The sequence below is a fragment of the Bombus impatiens genome, unplaced genomic scaffold (genome assembly GCF_000188095.3).
Source record: "Bombus impatiens unplaced genomic scaffold, BIMP_2.2 scf_0406, whole genome shotgun sequence".
Classification (NCBI taxonomy): domain Eukaryota; kingdom Metazoa; phylum Arthropoda; class Insecta; order Hymenoptera; family Apidae; genus Bombus; species Bombus impatiens.
In genome coordinates this window covers 1,101,173-1,114,302 of record NT_176825.1, presented here as the reverse complement: position 1 = coordinate 1,114,302, position 13,130 = coordinate 1,101,173, and the positions used below count along the sequence as shown (strand labels likewise).

Below are 13,130 nucleotides of genomic sequence, written 5' to 3'. Positions count from 1 at the left end.
TTTGTTCGTTCGCAGCGAGTGAACCGAGTCCAGGTTTAATTCTCAAAGCGATAGCAATTTCCAGGCGCAGGAAAAAAAGAATAAAGAGGGGGCGGCGGTGGTGGCGGTAGAGAAAAGAGAACCACCCCTCTGTCATATTCGATCGATCCCGACCTAAGCAATTAATCTATTTAACCTTTCTACTCTGCCGCGCCGGAAATAAAGGAACGGCCAAGGATTAAATTATTGCATACTTGAAATTCCGAAGGGATCGGAGGAAACTGAGCGACAGGCGTTCGCGGAATTGCGAAACGGAGGGCTTTTAACGGCGGACAGACACGGGAGACACACGGTGTAAAGATTATAAGATACCTTTTCACCGAACACGAGAACGCACAACGTTTCGTATAACGTTTCCACTCGAATCTTATGATAGTTGCGCCATTTCTACGGTGGATACAAAAAGTATTGCCACATCACTGTATTTCTTATTGCATTGACAAACTAATTAATTAAGTGCAAGTACCAAAGTATCAAGTTTCGTATCGTTTAGTAGTACTTTCATACGACTATAAAGATCTGATATTAGGAAGATAAAACGTAAGACATCGTCAAAAAACTCTTCGATCAGGTTTAGCGAGTGACGTTAGGCCTATCAAAATGAAACTTCAGAGAAGCGGTATTTCATATACGACGACCTAATGTAATCGATGTATCGTATTATCGATCCGACATTGTTTCTGGAGACATCAAATCGGGAATACGATAACGAAGGTTTGTCGGAACGCGTTAACAGCGACGCGATTTGTATATCATTCGTGGGTTCCTGCATCGCCGGTGTTTGATGGTGGAAAAGTTGATTTTAAAACGGCCCTAGTATCTCGACGATTTTTAAATAATTAATCAAATCGAACCTCGTAAAAACCGTGCTCGAAACGAGTGTACAATTTAGTCTCGTTTATAGCGATCATCGTATGCGGTACTCGATGACACTCGTCGCAGCGTCATTTTGTCAAGTCTTTTTCCGTTCTTTATGACTCTCGACTCGTGGTCGATCTATCTCGTTTTCAGCTCAGGTACGCGTAACTTACTGAAATTTATTTACACCGGATGAAAATGTTTTTAACTGGAGATCGAAATGCACAGCTAAGTGCCACCCAGCTTCTGCTAAATTGATTTTTGAACGAACGCTTCATGCGTGTGTACTGGCTACCGTATACGAATTTTTATTCAAGCATGACGCGCGAAAGCTTTGAACAAATTACAATCGTCGCAATTTCTATCCGTCATTTCTAAACCAAAGAAAACTTTAAGTTTCGTTCATTAATATTTCAAGTACGTAGCGGTCTGAGCGTATCCTGAAAAATGCAAAAATACTAGAATAGAATACTTTGATTAAAGGGGGCAGAATGATCTCACACGATGCTTTCAAATTCTCATTACCAATACCTCCAGACCTAATAAAGAATTTTTGTCATGTTCGCTTGGTTCTTTTGTCCATCGTTACACGAGCTCGAAGTGATGCATCGCACCATTTCGCCGTACACCATATAAATTTTAATTTTGACGCGACACGAGCAGATAATGGCGTCTCGGCAAGCCTTTTCGATTGTACCCTCTTTGTCGTTTCGAGGCGGGCGTGCAAATCCAGTGTGTGAATGCGCTAGGGTCGATCGAAGGTCGCGAGTGTCATCGTATGCATGAAAATATTCCCAGAAAAGCAGGAAATTCCAGATACACGTCGATCAAAACGTGGAAAACATTATATCATCCAAGTTGGCTAATCTTATAATACGTTTCTCTTGTTTCGTGACTAATCTAATCCCGATTAAACAAGAAGAAATAGTAAATCGGTAGAAATTTGTCTTGGAGACCGCTAAATAAATTGCGTGATTCTACAGAGGTTGTCCGTCCTGTCTGTCCGCAAATATTGTCACGCTAATTCTCCAGGGCTCTACAGTCTACATATATCGTAAACAATGCACGAATAAACGTAAAAGTCGATTGTATTTGTTACGAGCAAGAAACACTAGAATTGCAAATGGAACAATCTACACGTGGCAACTTCAACAATGAAGTTGTGCAAAAGTAAATAAGAAAAAAGGAAAAAGTATAAAATGATGTAGTCATTGAAAAGTTACTGACGTACATATGTACTTGTAAGCATAGTACTCGGAAGCGTCATGGCATTTTGACCTTTACTAAGGAAACCTACTATTATTGGATTTTCTATTCCCTCTTTGCACATAATCAAGCTACATAAATTACGATGTCAATTCAACATATTATAATTGCGCTTCCTCAGACTGGGAATTGTCATTCAAAAATTCTCTACAATTTGCCGATACTGCGACAGTGATTAGTCAAGTCTGGTTTGAATAATTTTTCAACGAAATCATAAAGCAAGAACCTACGCATCAATATGCAAAATTCGAGGAGAATACGCACCAAAGCACATATAATTTCCAAGTACGTAATTACTAATTCCATTCCCGATGACTTTTCCTTACGATCCGATTGAAAATTCTCGCATCGGTTTATTAGAGGGTGAAATAAAAAAAAAAACACGGGTTTCGTTAGTCGTACTTAGACATAGAGTGGCATTCAGAGAAAAGAGAGAGAGGGAGAGAGAAGAGACAGTTTTCTCCAGGTGGCTGGAACAAAGGCTGTCTTTCAACACGACAGAGGCATCGGTGCTCGGCATCTAGCCGCGTAGACGGCGACGACAATCGCAAAATCAATTTGCATTATTCGTTTAAAAGTGTGCTGGTCCGTGACGTCAGTGGGGAGCGGGGCAGGGCGGGGCGGATAGGCGCGTAAGAGGGTGTCGAACGGAGGCAAGTGGCCCCGTCTGGTCGTCGATGCTCTCAAACAATCCCTTTTCTCCACTTCCACCACCTAGCGCACCGTCACCGGGCTGCCCCCCATCGCACCGCCGCGCCATCCCCACCGTTTTCTCCGACGAGTCACCGAGAACACCCCTTCCGCGATCCACCCCTCCAGCCAACCCCTTTATCATACTTTTGTATACGTCCCTTAGCCATCGAAGCCTATGCAACCCCCGGTCTTCCCTCGCAACCTCGCTATTCTCGCGACAGTCACCCCCTCCGCGGCTTTTTACCCCCGCACGCACAAACACTGGCCCATGTCCCACGTATTCTACGCTCACCACTTCACTCTCTTTCCTTCGTTCGTTCGCTTTCTTCCTCCATCCCATACTTATTCCCCTTCCTTCTCGGTCTTTCTCTGTGCATGAAACGCGACCCTTAACCCTCTGTTTACTTAGGATTATCAAGTTTCTGCGTACTTGATTCAGTAATAAAAGTTATTTCGTGGACGGTTCCTTCCTGCTGCCGTTTTAATAGCCGACGCCGAGACTTTTGTCGGTATTCATCGGCGGTGGTCTGTCCAGGATATTCGAAAGAAATTTCAGTAATTATCGGTGTAATTATAAATGCTACTTTCGCGGGTGTACTCGACGCTTGCACGGCTTTCTTCTCAGTAATCGAGCAGTGGAGGGGAGAAACGCGATATAAATCTTATTTTATCTATGTTTCACAGGAAAGTAACGCTTAAAACCAGAAAATCAAGAAAGATATATATATATATACTTATCGTGTTTACGTCCTGCGATCGTTACTGTAGGAAGAATCAGGGAAAAAGAGAATTCTCGCATCCTGATTTCCTTTTGGACTTGCAATTTACCTAGTTGGTTGAAACGCTGCGAGATTTTGCATTCGACCAGCTCCGATAGATGTCGAATTGAGTTTCGTGTTTCAGACGAGACGAATCTCTCGAGAAAAAGTAACCAAGTAGAGGAAACTTTGCAGAAGCTCGGAACGAAGTGTCCGAGATTCGAGGGAAGAAAGATGTCTGAGAGGCAAGCGGTGGAAGGCTATTCGCCTTTTAAGATAAAACAAGGTTAAAATTCTGCAAGTCCGATTTTCGACGCCTTTCCCCGCTCCTCCGCCCCTCCCTTCAAAAGTAAGAAAAACGTCTGCGTAGCGATCGGCAAACAGTCGCGGAAGAGAGAAGTTATTATCTCGAAAAATCAGCCTCGGCATGCTTTTCTATAAATCTTACGGCATTACGTCCCCCTCGCGAGCCGGTGAGAGGTGGTACCAGTTAAATGGGAAAAGTTTTGCTTTTAGCGAGCCAGCTCGCGGCTACCTCGAATAGGAAAAAAGAGAAAATTGTTCCACTCGGCTGTCGATGTCGTTTAAGGACGAAAATCTGCGACATCTGAATAGGCGTTTTCGAAAAATATCGTTTCTTCTATTTGTATATCAAACTTTCAATAGAGTAGAAATCGAGATTTCGATGAAATCCCTCGAATAAAACTTCAATGGAATTCTTATAAAAAAAGAGGGGGAGGGCAATTAACAGTAAAAAGATCAAACTTTCCTTCAAGACAGCGCTTTCCAGTTAACGCACAAAATGGTTTCATCGAATCGCGTTTTATGCCGTAGTTCTCTCTCTCTTTTTTTTTTTTATACCAACCCGCGGCTTTTTCTCACTCGTTTAAATAAACAAATAAATAAAATGGAGCGCGAAATCACGGCGATCGACGTGTTTATCGCTCGCCATGAAATTCATTTGGAACGAATGCGAGCACCTGTCGATTCCGCGCGTCTGTTTTCGAAAAATCCCGGGATCGCGGGATTCAATTTACCGCGTATAATCGCGCGCGGTGTCGTTTCAATTTCGACTCGCGATAAAAGTCGTGATACACGCGTTTACAACGACACGATACTGCGAAACACCGCGTCCATCGAGCGGTTTAATTAAGGCGGAACGTTTGCCGATGGACGTTTCCATTGACTGCGACTCGAGCAGCACGCTGAAATATGTACGAGCCGTGGCTTTTTGGAGCTTGTTTCCTTTCTCGGAAATTGATTCGATTTTTCACGCTTTTACGTTTCTCGCGTCAGAAACTATCCGAAGGTAGACATTTAACTGGAATTAGACATTTCTAACGAAGTACAAGACTGTTTCGAAAAACGATCGAAATTCAAAGGAATATTGTGAATTTACGTAGCAGAGGTTGTGCGACCATGTCCATCAGTTTCTTTCCTTGGTAGAACAAACCGTGTATTTCGATATCATCGCCATATCCATCCAGCCGTACAATAACCCCTTCAAGATCTGTCCCATTATCAACGGTACTTTACGCGGAAAAACCGATCCTCCATGCTCAAGGAGGATCTTCTGCTTCTGTTTAATAACGCGACACAAGCTGCTCGGTTAATGTGCCGTGGCATCTCGGTGCAAAAGCGACCGACTCACTACGCTACAGGAAGCTGCTCGCGTTTCTTATTATCGATCCTTTGTAATTATGTCGTCAAACGTTCTAACGAGCTACGCTTGCCAGCGAATCCAGTCGATTTCCAGGCCTATAGAAGAGTCACGATCAGATCGAAGCTGACTTCTTACGATCTGTAATCCCTTCACCTTTTTCGACCAACGCATCTTCCTCCTTTTTTTTTTTTATGTTACCTTAAATCTCGAAATATTACCTTTGTTTCACCGAAGACAGTGAAATCGTTATTCTCCCCCTTCCCTCCCCCTTTTTTTTTTTTTTTTTTTTTAGGAAAAAAGCTTCGTACTTTTGTTCGATAGCGAAGTTTCCTTACTTGCAAGGACACGCAGTAACTCCTACTTGCGGTTTTTTTTCGGTTTTACGATCTGCCAGAGTGGTTACTTTCAGGGAGAACACCTTTGTGTTCGAGGGTCGCTACTTTTTATTCCTTCGTATGGGATTGTGCGAATCGCCGACTGTTCCGTTCCTCCTCCTATGCCAGAAAAAATATAAGGAGCCGAGATTCTTCGACTCGTTAATAAGCACCTCAACGTGCACGAACTAACTGGTCGATAAAAAGAAGATTGACTTCGGGTATCCATTTCCGAGAACCTATTCCAACATATTCTACTATAGCAAACCAGAATTTTCTACACGTTTGAAATATACATACTCGTTTTCCGATTTCTTTCTTCTTTATCTCGACACGAGTTAAGAAAGATGCGTATTTTTCTCATAATTTTCCATCTTCGAATAACAATTAGAAGCACTTGAGGCAAAAGTTTCGCTAGAAATACAAGGGAACGTAGTTTCTCTTTCGTTTACAATTATTTTCTGACCTCCAGTCATGGAGGACCTATTAATTCAATTTCACCGAAAACCTTTCCACCTTTTCACGGGAACTTACTCTCTGCTGAAATTACGAAACCTTTAAGTAGAAGATTCTTTAGCCCGTGTTTCGAACGAACGCAACAATGCTACGGAATAACTAACGACATTTTCCTTTTCCCTTTCTCGTTTTTTTTCCATTCTCTTTCCCCGAATCTCCCTTACTTTCCTAACAAAAACTGCCCTTTCTCCCGACACGCCGAAGAGAATACTTTGTTTAAGACAGCAAAGAAGTACGAGAAGTGCGTGTCAAATAGGTAAGCAATGAGAAGCTCTGGTGCGCTTTATGGCACGTCATAGGGCCATGATCATTCCCTAGCTTTAGTCCTGAGCTTCATTGTTCTAAAGTGGCCTCCTTTGACACCTCGGCTTTAGGAATCTTCCCAGCGGTATAAGTTACCCTTCCTTCTGTTTATAAAACTGCGCTGACGTGAAATAATTTGCGGTATTGCCAGTAATTTTATGGCGAAATCCTATTCTGCAGGAATCCTTAAAATACTCGAAATAACCCATATATCTTACCTTATGAGCGAACCTATATCGTACAGGCTGTCACGAGAGAATAACTAAATATTTGGAACCGAATGAAGAAAAACGAAGACGGCGCAAAAAAATAATGAAACTGCTGTTTCCACGGTTAACTAAGGAGGCCTGTGTATATTGCCGTATAAAACCGTACACGGCGCCATCCGATATTGTTTCGTTCGCAGCAAAGTTTTTGTACTCGATAATTTGTATTTTACGATCCATGAATCATTCTTATCGGTGGTTTTTGCAAATTAAAGAAACAAAGGAAAAAAGAACGAAGATAAATAAGTCGTAGAACGGAGGAAACAAACGAGTAAAAATATAAATGAAAGAAAATAGGGCGGAATAGAGAAAAGATTGAAAAACGCAGGACCAGCTAGAAAAAAGAAGAAGGGGGGAAATCAATTCGGTTTGCGGCCGCGTCGTGCGAACGTCGCTTGAATACTGTTTTGGACGCAACGTGTGAAAATCAAAGAGATTTCTCCGTGGCGCATCGTGACATCCTCGAGCATGCAACAACCCGAGAGTTCTCTCTTCCTTCTCGGAGATTAGCCATGTTTCTCGGATAGACGGTTCGACACCTTATTCCCTACTCGCGCATCGCGCCACTATCTTATTGACGTTTAATTGTCTCCGCGGTTCTTCTACTCGTTCTACTCATTCAACACGCACGAGTATCATTTCAAGGAATTATACCGTGTGAAAGTGGAATTCCATGAAACACGTGGGAAAGCTTCTCGTATAGCCGTCGACAATTTTATGGAAAATCTAGAAATCGTAGAGTCAAAAGGACTAATTATTCTCCAACTTCAAACACCTATCGCCGTTTTCACATCCGTTTCTCTTTTTGTGCAAATAGGTTTCTTTCTCTGCCATCTTGTAAGAACTAAATTGCAATAATTTTAGAAATTTTACTTTGCAAACAGTTCTTTTTTTTCCCCCTACACGTTCAATCATCGCCTAAGAAAAAAAGAAAAAAAAAAGAATAATCTACGTTGATATTCGTGCGATGATATTTCTAAACGAGTAGGAGAGAAATCCATGAAATAAATTGAAAACCGTTCCAGAGGTTTCGCTATGGCGAAAAAAGTATTAGCGGCGTGCGCGCGCGCGCGATACTAACTTTCACGCGTACATAAATTGACGAACGACTCATGATTCGGCTCAATTTCTCTTGATTCCACACTCTGTGGCACTATTTTTTGTTAGTTATCGACTTTTCCATAGGTGGCCACGCCAACGTTAGTTTTGCCTTCGTCGGTATTAATCATACTGACAATTTCGCCTGTGGCGTTACCTCGCTACGGAATTTGAAGTTTTTGTCCGGACGCACCGTGATGGAGAGAAAACCAAACCGACGACAGTAGCTGTGTTTTGAAATTCGATCTACTTCTCGCTCGGTTTCATCATCTCCCGCGTTTTACGGCCTTTCGTCCAAAGCGACAATTCACTGGTGATGCTTAAGTACCCTATCGTCTACGACCAATTTCTTAATGTAACAAGTTCCAGTATACGTATCGCTGTTCAATTACTCAACGACGTCGCTGCCAGCGATATTTAAATAAATAAAACGACACGTGTAAACGAGCCGTTTACATAATAATTACTATGTTTAAAAAATCTAAACGAGACAATTTAGTGCAAGCAGAAAAATCCGATCGTGGCGAATTAAAAACACGAGAAAGAATTTAACTGTCACTGTACTGCGTACAAAATTAATTCGCTCTTGATAAAAAACTGATGAATTACACATGATATGATATAACAAGTACGAAGCTTTTTGAATAAGTTTATATTTTTCTTATCGACTTCAAAACATCTCGGTGACGCACGATACTTAACCGGTTTCAATTCGACGAAACAGAAAATTCCTAGTAAATAGAAATTGTAGTGGGAAAAAAAGATCTAAGCTCCTTGCGGCCTTAGAAACAAAACTGGTGACCAGCGTTCGTCACGGATTATTAGTATTTACCAGGAAAAAGATGCTGGTAACAACGAAAGTATAAATCACTCTTACAAGTTAGCATTAGAGACGCGAGTAAAAAAGCGAAAAAAAAATGGCAATACTCGAAACGTGTCGAGGACGTTCGAGAAGTCTAGTACGCAGTTTACCGTAAATTACCCTGTAATATTAGAACTTAAACAGGTTAGAAAATTCAATTTAAGATACATACGAGAGGGAAGAAAAATAGAAACGATGCAAATATTTACAGCGTTGGTTTCGCACGCGTCGACGGAAATTAAGAACCGAAAATTCCCTACGTGCATATGCTCGTAACGGACCGCTGACGCGCACCGAGTATATCGCATTTCGTTTAATATTTACACACGGACAATACCGCGAAACAAAGTATATGCACTCGCGACAAATAAAAATGATAACAGAGAAACGATATAGCTAATTATCTGTCGGTGCGATGTTTTCAACAATGGGACGAAAGGCGACGCAAATGATATCAAGTGTTTCGAACGTTTACGCGGGTCACTATCCCGCCCGTTACAGAAATACGCGTATATACACGCGAGAGGGAAGATCGGTGCAGCTGGCCGCGAGCAACCGAGAGAAAACACATTTTTCAACGCACGGAAAAAGATTGAACGAGGCCGAGTCAAGACGTTCGCACGCTTATCTTCGATATTGACTCCTATCCCCACCATGTTTTCACAGAGACACTGCATCTATCTACAATGGAACATTTACCATAGAAAATGTTCAACTATATAAAACATTTTGAAGTTTCATTAGCATCGTTATGAAACACGGCCGTCGCGATTATATCAACAAATTGATTAATAATCATGCCAAATTTTAAACTAATCTGAAGATGTACGTAGAAGTTACAACACATTTGAGCCGAAACTGATTAACTTCGTTTCTCAATTTTATTGTATAAGTATATTATATTATTACTATTATTATATATTACATAAGTATATTATTTGTAAAGGATTTCTACAGATGTCCGAACATTTTATAAACTCTTTGGTATATATACAGGATGGTTGGTAACTGGTGGTACAAGCGTAAAGGGGTGGATTCTACGCGAAAAAATAGAAAAAGTCGAAAATATAGAATAAAATTTTTTCGTTTGAGGCTTTGTTTTCGAGAAAATCGATTTTGAATTTTCGCTCGGTTCGCGTGCGGTACGTTATAACGGATCTCACTGTAGATCGTTGTCTCTATGGAAAAATTAAAAAAAAAAATTTTTTTCTTTCAAATTTTTATTCTATATTTTCGACTTCTTTTTTCGCGTAGAATCATCCCCTTTCCGCTTGTATCACCAGTTACCAACCACCCTGTATATTCCATCGATATAAATACATAGTTTGTTATTCACTGGCAATAAAGGTCGGAACAATTTTATATTTGGAATAAACAATTCATTGTCTCTTTGCGACGTTGCTATAATGGTTGCCAAATTCTCGCGAGATCCTTCCGTGTCGGATCTCTAGCAATCTTTTTGATGTCGAGGAGTGCGTAAAACGTAACATCAGGTTTATACCAGTCTGACAATCAAAGCCCATAATACATTGGCATGCAACGAAATCACATGGCTGCGTGAGTTCTCCATATCGTTCTTACTCTTATCGATCAATCAAATTGTGTTTGCGTGCTTCTTTTTATGATCGATCTTTGAATCCTCACAGTTACTATTATTACCACTACTACTACTACTACACTGTTATTGTATCATAGTTGCAATTATCGACAACGTAACACATTTTTTTTCCTTTCCACACGTTCCTCGCTATTACTCGCCGGGGAAATTTTTTTCCCACTGATTTTTGACGTAGCTAGCCGTTTAATATTCAAACTAATCGATGGAAAAATATGCGAAACGGCCGTGTGAAACTATGTTGAAAACAAGAAGAATAGATGAGTAATTTTGGTCGACGTTAAGATGGTGAAAAAAGAAAGGGCGTTTACAATAAACATCGAGGACATAAATACAAATGTTCAAAGTTGTTCGTCGGTTTCTTCTAATCTCGATGGCAGACAAGTACGGCTAACGAGCTAACTATACGATAGTTTACTAAACTTACAAACCCCGTAAAGCTCAAATATAACAAAATTACGCGTTCATTTCGCTTGAGTTTAGAAAATGATATATCTCGTTTCGTCTGAAACGTACACAAGAGGAACAAACGACGATATTTATATTCTCATTTGGTGAATGCAATTTATATTCTAATTTATTATTTGCATAGTTGCGACTTTTTACGAAGATTAAAAATGATCGTGAAATCGATTCGTGAAAACGCCAGAAGCGCTTCTAGCTATGTCTCCTTTTCTCGATGCAAATACAGCAATCGATTCTTACTTTATTTTTTCAGAGAAAAGAAGAAATCCATAAAAATTCATGAAGACATGAAAAGCGTCGATTTCCCGCGGCTGACTTGGAAAGTATTTTGAAAAAATGCACAGATTCGATGATGTCAATCGGTAATTTTCCGATGTGTGGCCGAACGGCGATCGGTTCGGTCGTATTTTATTTTTGGAAAAACCCATTTCCGCGCCGGCGATGACATAAATTACTACGACTAACGCGCTCTGCTCCACGTGTCTGCAATGACGTCAAGTAATTGCTCTTTTTCGAAGAGTTTAATAATTCGCTATGACGCACCGTCAATGGAACCACTGAGGCGAGGTACGCGAATGAGATAATGCAATTCCTACGGAGGAAAAAAGGAAGCACGTATGAAAAATACGCCTCACATAATAGGATTTCATAATTTTCTACTGTTTCCAAAAAAAAAAAAAAAACGACACGCGTAACGTAGACGTCTGTTTTAACGAGCGAGCCAAGGGAATGGACGCGCGATTCAATTTTTCCTCTGATAAAACTCTTTTTCGCTCTTCGATTGTGCGCGACAAAGTGTATTTCGAAGATAAGTACAGCGTTGCCGATCATCCGCGCAAAAAGACATTTAACGTTCTATCAGATTTCACGAGAACATAATATACGTCACGCGGAAAGGAAAGAAAGAAAGAAAAAGAAAAAGAAGAAGAAAAAGGAAAAGAAAAAAGAAATAGAAAAAAAAATGAAAAACGTACGCGTAACGCGATATCGGGCTGTTATAAAAGTTGCAACAGCGGTTTGGTTTTTGCAAAAACGGCGAAACTGATTAGAAGTTTTCCTAGAACGAAAAATTTCCGCGCGAAGATAAGCATAGAATTAACTATCGTCCTCGGTTACTACGCGGCACTATTCATGGAAAATAATCTGATTCGTAATGATGAGTCATTTTGAAATCATTCTGATTCAAAATTTCGCAATTTAGAGACGCAATTTCTGTTTGAAAGTGTAAAATACTTCTTTCAGAACACTTTAAAGTCCCGTGAATACGTCGGCTATAAAAATGTTGCGTCTCGCGGTTCGATTCGAACCCTCCCGCTTCCCGCGCTTTTGCGCCAGCACGCGAAATAAACAAATCTCCAGTTGCTTTGATTGGTTACAGTTAGATGCACTATCTTGGAGCATCGAACGCGCGTGTACACGTGCTGAATCGTCGGTAACGTCCAAGTGTTAAGAACCGCGCCTATGCCTTCAAAGGTATACCCATAAACCGGTCAGGTGTATGTATTCATTCTTCGATCGTTTAAGGTTATGTCTGTTCTGAAAAGTACACACGGCTTCCGCGAAGAGTATCATTTCGAAAACAGACAAAAAAGGTCGAAGAAATCATGTACATTCGCGTAGAATTACGGGGGCACGATGTTTTGTATTAACTTTTGTTGTCCTACGAATACGTGCTCGTTTTTTCTCTTTCTCGCTCCTGTTTATTTTCCCTCTCTGGCGTTCTTTGTTCAATCGTACGGATGCTCGTAGCACATATACGTAACAAGCAACGAATTATACAAACAGCGAAAATACAGGAGCAGCACGTCAATGAAGGCAAGAGATTAGTTGACAGGCGGCGTCGTCGTCGTTCCTTACCAACAGCATGACTGTCATCAACATCGTGATTGCGACCGTCATTATATATTAACATTAAAATTCGCAATCGGAAAATTCATGTCGACGCTCCTGTCGAGATACGAGCGGAGGTGGGAGAGAGCGCGTTTACACGAAGCACGAGGAAGGGGGACGGCGCGAGAAGGGAGAGAGAGAGAGTAAAAAGAGAGGGACAACGAGAAAGAGGGAGAAAGAGAAAGAGACGCCGGTCTAACATGGCAGACGATGCCATGCAGGCAGGAAAAAACAAGATCTAACGTTGGGACCGTGTGCGTGATAGACGGAAAGACAGTCGAGATGCGCGTGAATCTAATAAAGTATATAGTGCGTACTCACGTTCTCACGTATCGGTTAACTGCGTTGTCGAGGTCCTTAACGTGGTGGTGACCGAGGGAAGAATAACGTGGAGAGCAGAGAGAGAAAACACCACGCGGGGTCACGCACTCCGTTCCGTGCGGGTCTCGTCAACGGAAAAACAA

The 13,130-nt window shown here is 41.2% G+C and overlaps 1 protein-coding gene across 4 annotated transcripts in view; it reads right to left on the bottom strand.

The window, feature by feature from the left end:
• LOC100741505 overlaps nt 1-13,109 on the bottom strand; it is an 83,032-nt gene extending 69,923 nt beyond the window's left edge. For 2 of the 4 annotated variants that reach the window (XM_012386649.3, XM_003490190.4), the window contains exon 1: nt 12,988-13,109. The gene's annotated coding sequence lies outside the window, so the exon portion shown is untranslated. The remainder of the gene's footprint in view (nt 1-12,987) is intronic. The other 2 variants (XM_012386646.3, XM_012386650.3) reach the window with 2 other exon arrangements.
• Between the last annotated feature and the right edge of the window lie 21 nt (nt 13,110-13,130).